This window comes from Cryptotermes secundus, unplaced genomic scaffold, assembly GCF_002891405.2.
Source record: "Cryptotermes secundus unplaced genomic scaffold, Csec_1.0 scaffold1526, whole genome shotgun sequence".
Taxonomy (NCBI): domain Eukaryota; kingdom Metazoa; phylum Arthropoda; class Insecta; order Blattodea; family Kalotermitidae; genus Cryptotermes; species Cryptotermes secundus.
The window spans coordinates 15,521-20,519 of NW_019739249.1; the positions used below are offsets into that span (position 1 = coordinate 15,521).

General features: G+C 40.0%; 1 long non-coding RNA gene across 3 annotated transcripts in view; it reads right to left on the reverse strand.

Moving 5' to 3' along the window:
* Positions 1-4,999, reverse strand: part of LOC111871904 — a 22,845-nt gene that overhangs the window by 1,557 nt on the left and 16,289 nt on the right. For 2 of the 3 annotated variants that reach the window (XR_002844124.2, XR_004513832.1), the window contains exons 2-3: positions 2,611-2,793; positions 796-877 (exon numbers count right to left, since the gene is read on the reverse strand). This is a non-coding gene — a long non-coding RNA (uncharacterized LOC111871904). The remainder of the gene's footprint in view (positions 1-795; positions 878-2,610; positions 2,794-4,999) is intronic. The other variant, XR_002844123.2, reaches the window with a different exon arrangement.

Consider the following 4,999-nt stretch of genomic DNA (forward strand, 5'->3'; position numbering starts at 1 on the left):
CGTGTGCAGCACGTCCTTCTATAGAACTTTCTAAAAGTTATTTAGTACATGTTTTGACTTATAAGGTCATCATCAGGTGTTTTAAAATTATAAATGAGGAAACTGCTGTGCTTCCATATTGTGGTTGTTGGTCATCACTATGTAGTCCCTTCTATGCGCATGTACATACAAAGTGGCTGGTTGCTCTGCCTGCTGTGTTATGCAGTGCAAGAGGGACATGCAGCATAACGCAACACACAGAACAACCTGCCAATTCATATATACATGTGCATAGTGATGACCAACAACCACAATATGGAAGCACAGCAGTTTCCTCATTTATAATTTTAAAACACCTGATGATGACCTTATAGGTCGAAACATGTGGTGAATAACTTTTAGGAAGTTTTACAGAAGGACATGCTGTACATGAGACTGTGAAATAATTTGGTACTAAATGAAGTGCAGCAGGGTGCTACAATATACTAAAGTAAAGTACAGGTATCCCTGTAACAGGCCGTGGAGGCCCATAGGGTTGTGATATGTTGAGGTTCCCACATTTTCTAGACAATCGACTCACAGATGGCGGCAAGGTTGTCAGCCCTACATGCCAGCCGCCCTTTACACCCAAGAATATTCCAAGAATATTCCTGGTACTCATTTCTATTAGAGGCTGAGTTGACCCCAGGGTCATAGTGTGGCTGGAAGGATTAGGTCAATTGAAAAAATCCAATGACTTCATCGGGACTTGAACCCATGACCTTCCGGCTTGTATTAGAAATAAGAGCTCATGACCAGATCTGGATTGATACTCACTCCCTCCTGTTCAGTTTTCTTCATTCGTTTCTCCACTTTATTTTTGCCAGGTACCTTTCCATGAAATTCATGAGAGAGGTATCTGAAATTAGAAATTGAGACAACATTAAAGTCACTGTATTTTAGGATCTTACAGAATGTGGTCATGTTTCCAAGTAACACGTAAAATCCTTTCATCCTGAAGTTTTAGACAGAAAAAAGGGTATGATCCATATATACTTCAATCTGTTATTTTGTGAAATAATAAAAATATGTAACATTCCGTTTTCTAACACAACTTACTAATACAGCCAATAACCAGAAATGGGCATGCTACAGCACATTTAAAGTCATAGGGATTGAAATGATTAACATAAAATATTTTAATAAAAGTACAATGGGATAGTAATAATTTTGAGGCATGTTTCTTCCTAATTAATGCAACCTATCTACAAAATGAACCATTCTGCCACATTCTATGCATACACAACAAACTATATCAAGTACAAAGTATTTACACACTCAAATGTCACAATATGTTGGCTAGTTACAAACTGTCACATACAGAATGGGAGAAAAGGAAGTCAAAACACATATATAACAAAATGTTCTACTGAAAGCATCTGAGGTGGAGACAATAATCTCAACCCCCATGATAGGGTAATCATGACAGTGCTGGTCAGCAGAGGGACCCTACATTTTAACATGGGACGGGGGTATCCTTTGTATTCCCAAAGCTTTAATGCTGGTAGATGTGAAAGCATCATCTGTAAGGAAAGAAATCTGTACACAGACGTCACCAAGGATAAAACTCAGAACCTTATGAATGGGTATAACAGCTTACCCCAGGACCTTCTTCTTAAGGACCTACTCTAAGTGGCTCTAGTGTTGCTCCCAGCTCAGTCACCGTGTTAATATGGCTGCTGGTATACAACTCAAAGAACATGTGAGTGGCACGATGTCAATTCAGAGTTTAACATAAATTCATCATTTGGTTCACACATTAAGGAGAGGATAGCACACATGGATGATATACACAATCGTCCCACAATCTTGTCTGTTTCCACTGAAAAGCCACTTCCTCCTTGGAATTATTTTCTTAAAATGGCAATTACTATGAGAACTTTTTTTCCCCTAAGAATGTGCTACCATTGAACAGGCTATACTCCAACCTGTAAGTCAACTNGCCCCAGGATCTCTTTCTTAAGGACCTAATTTAAGTGGCTCTAGTGTTGCTCCCAGCTCAGTCACCGTGTTAATATGGCTGCTGGTATACAACTCAAAGAACATGTGAGTGGCACGATGTCAATTCAGAGTTTAACATAAATTCATCATTTGGTTCACACATTAAGGAGAGGATAGCACACATGGATGATATACACAATCGTCCCACAATCTTGTCTGTTTCCACTGAAAAGCCACTTCCTCCTTGGAATTATTTTCTTAAAATGGCAATTACTATGAGAACTTTTTTTCCCCTAAGAATGTGCTACCATTGAACAGGCTATACTCCAACCTGTAAGTCAACTGCCATTCCTTGAAAATGCTTATGTACTTTATCACTTTATATGGCATTTTATTCCAGAAGACACCATTTGTCAAGAAGAAGAAGAAAAAGGTTCTACCATTCCAACTATCAGATTCTTAGTGTATAGAGTGCTTTCATTTCTAGGACCTTTCATTGGATGTTTCCAGTTCTGTACTCAGTTCAGTAATTTATATATCCATTATCATGAAATTCAACTGTAATTAAAATATATTCTAATTCTGTTGCAGCTGTAGATGGGCAATGAACTGTATCCAGTGTTGACACATGCTAAACCAAAGTGCCATTACCAAATCTGCAAATGGTTGTATTGCACTCACAAGTAGTTCCTGAGTGTACTCATCCCTGTTGCCAGCCAGACCATACGTGGTGATGTCACCCAACGTACGGCAGAATTCTGCTGTAGAATGCAGCACAATGGAACCGCCTTCCATGTTTCCTTCCCAGTTTCTCTCCAGTACTGACTCTACCACCTACAAACATCACAAATCACAAAGAGTTAAATTATGTAGCTATACAGCATTCTGTTTTTTAGTATCCACAAATGCAAATCTGCCCTATGCTTAATTAATTATACACTAGATGGAGGTGAGTGGCCAGCTCCATGCACTCCCACACCTGGGGAAAGTGCCCCTGGTACCTATTTGACAGGAGGCCATAACAGGTCTCAATAACCAAAATACGAGAAAGGATGATAGCATAAAGAAAGATACAGCTATCTCTGCAACAGGCCGTGGAGGCCCATAGGAGTGTGAGACGTTGAGGCTTCCATATTTTCTTGGCAGTTGGCTCACAGACAGCGGTGAGGTTGTCAACCTTACATTCCCATCACCCTTTACCCCCAGGACAATCCTCATTTCTACTCATTTCTACTAGAGGCTGAATCCACCCCATAGTACAGCTGGAAGGATTCGGTCAATTTAAAAATCCAATTACCTCACTGGAAATTGAACTGGCAACCTTCTGGTTCATAGCAGAGTAAGAAAGGATGATGATATGACTTAAATGTGACGATATGATTTGCTGGTTTGAGGCCCACCACAACAGACTGTGAGATAAACCTGGGTAGGCAATAAAAGATACAGAATTTTATTTAGCAAAAACTCTTGAAATATCTAGACCGAAGGTGGGGGATAATACGGATCTTTGGGTTTTGAGATATTTTCCAACCAATTACAGGAAACATGGGTTAATATGAAAGAAGTAAATTAAATTTTTGGGGCTGCGCCACAGCTCAAGCAGTTAGTCACTGGCTTCCCACAGCGGCGGCCCAGGTTCGATCCCAGGTCTGGTCAAGTGGGATTTGTGGTGGACAAAGTGGCACTGGGGCAGGTTTTCTCCGAGTACTTCGGTTTCCCCTGGTTGTCATACTGACAAACTTTTTTTGTTGTTGTTTTATAGGTATGTTTACAACTAAAGAGTCACTGAGTAATTTATTGTTCATGAAATTTGATAATGTGGAGTTTTAATAAAATCTGGACACGTCCAGTTTTGGCTGAAATTTGGCATAGTTTTGGACACTATATGAAGACCTGCATGGGTTTCCATGCATATACTTCGTGTAACTACATAAATGTTTATTGGACTGAAAAATGTTCATGTACAGTAAAATGAGGCACATTTTATGTCTGGTAAAATTTTTCTGTAAGTTTTAACTGCTTTTGAGATCATTTAAAAAGACCCACTGTGTTATGCATACTACTCCTAATTTGTATATTTAACACTCAACAGTGGTCTTCTGAACACATTAAGTTTTCCATACTTTCTTATTCTCCATAATGTTTAAAGGAAGATTCCTCTTACCTGAATTTATAGGGCTACATCTAAATACACATTTAATTAAATTTTGTATCATTATGGGTCATTCTACATGAAAACATGCTTCAGTTACTGCCCCCCCCCAATGTTCTTCAGGCTGTGACACCATACTAACATGGACTGGGTTCTGACTTCCTTCCCCCTCCCAGAGATCTAAGTACCATTCCTAGCAACTTGTCTGTATAACCCAACCACCCCAAATATACCTCAGACAATGGGCAGCATACTGTTTGTGTAATGAATCAACCAGATAAGTCACACCATTAGACAGTAACCAGGAAAGTTGTAGTATAACATTCTGACTGGGAAATTTAGTTTTGAAACCTACCTATAAATGGGAAGATAATATTAAAATGGGGCTACAGACACAATGAAAATTTGGATTTTACCACATCATGATACAGTCCAACCTTAATGTTCTTAACACATTGCAGACCGGAGGGGCCATATGGCCCTCTACGTTTCCAAGCGTTGCGGACCGGGTGGGCCATATGGCCCTCTACAGTCACGTTATGTTGCAAAACGCTATATATCGCTGTGTGGCTTCGTTGAATTGTAACTACTGCATAGATGACCTTGGGAATGATTGCTGCCTTATCTAGTAACTCGACCAGAGTCATTTCCTGTCACAACCTAAACAAAATTGGCTTTGTTCTAATCCAAGCTTGCACGTATCAACCACGCAGCTACCAGTTCAACATGGCTCAGAGACAAAAGCAGTTGCGATCTCTCGGAGGACAGGAAATATTAGATATGTTCTCTGATGAGCTATCAGATATGCTAACTGCTTCGTCTTCTGATAGCGAGGCCATTATCAGTGACAGTGACAGTGGCGGGGGGCACAGGGCGGCCCAAAATGTG